A 1,623-nucleotide genomic window follows, 5' to 3' on the forward strand; every position below is an offset into this window, starting at 1 on the left:
TCCAGGTGACTCAGTGGTAAATAATCTGCCTGCCAATGCAGGAGATGCAAGAGACCTGGGTTTGATCCCTGGGTCTGGAAGATACCTTATAGTAGGAAACAGAAACCCACTCCAATATTCTTGCTTGGAGAATTCCATGAAAGGAGGAGCCTGGTGGGCTACAGTCCATGGGGGTCACAAAGAGTCAGACATGACTGAGCACACACACACACACACACACACCCACCTGTGAATTTACATGAAGGAGACTAATTAATTCCCAATAAGCAGAAGCATTCTAGGGTTCTGTGGTTCTTTTTTATGTATGTATGAATTTATTTAGCTATTTATTTCACTAAAATATTGCCTAAAATCTCAGAGATTCTAGCATACAGAGCCTTGCTTCATCTCTTCCAGCTTAAGATTTCAGCAGGCAATTTACCACCATCTTGGCATTTAAGCACTGCTATGCACAGTGCTGGAGCAGCGAGTGGCCAAGAGGAGATACCACACATCCAAGGTCAGGAGCAGAGAAACCCCAGTAAGATGGTAAGAGGGGTGAATTCGCATTTAGAATCAAACCCCATACCTGCTAGAGATGCTCAGAGGGCTCAAACAAACCTCATATGCACCAGGACCCAGGGACTCCACAGAGACTGAGAAAGAACTGTGTTTGAGCATCTCCTGTGGAAGTATGGGTCAGCAGTGGTCTGCCGCAGGGACAGGGGCTCTGGGTGTGGGTATGGCATAAGTCCTCTTGGAGGAGGTCACCATTAACCCCACCATAGAGCTACCAGCACTTAGACAGGCCTGGGAAATAGATTTTTGGAGGGCTCAACAGAACCTTGTGCACTAGGACCAAGGAGGAAGGAACAGTGACCCCACAGGAGACTTGCCTGCGGGTGTCCGGGAGTCTCCGGTGAAGGTGTGGGTCAGTGGTGACCTGCTGCAGGGTTGGGGGCACAGTCTATAGCAGTACATGCATGGGATCTTTTGAGGGAGGTCAGCATTATTTTCATTACCTCCACCATAGCTTGGGATTGTGTCCGTTCAGTTCAGTTGCTCAGTCATGTCCGACTCTTTGCAACCCCATGAATCGCAGCACACCAGGCCTCCCTGTCCATCACCAACTCCCAGAGTTCACTGAGACTCATGTCCATTGAGTCAGTGATGCCAGCCAGCCATCTCATCCTCTGTCATCCCCTTCTCCTCCTGCCCCCAATCCCTCCCAGCATCAGAGTCTTTTCCAATGAGTCAACTCTTCGCATGAGGTGGCCAAAGTACTAGAGTTTCAGCTTCAGCATCATTCCCTCCAAAGAAATCCCAGGGCTGATCTCCTTCAGAATGGACTGGTTGGATCTCTTTGCAGTCCAAGGGACTCTCAAGAGTCTTCTCCAACACCACAGTTCAAAAGCATCAATTCTTAGACGCTCAGATTTCTTCACAGTCCAACTCTCACATCCATACATGACCACAGGAAAAACCATAGCCTTGACTAGATGGACCTTTGTTGGCAAAGTGATGTCTCTGCTTTTGAATATGCTATCTAGGTTGGTCATAACTTTCCTTCCAAGGAGTAAGCGTCTTTTAATTTCATGGCTGCAGTCACCATCTGCAGTGATTTTGGAGCCCCCCAAAATGAAG

Source organism: Bison bison, unplaced genomic scaffold (assembly GCF_000754665.1).
Source record: "Bison bison bison isolate TAMUID 2011002044 unplaced genomic scaffold, Bison_UMD1.0 scf7180017864460, whole genome shotgun sequence".
Classification (NCBI taxonomy): Eukaryota; Metazoa; Chordata; class Mammalia; order Artiodactyla; family Bovidae; genus Bison; species Bison bison.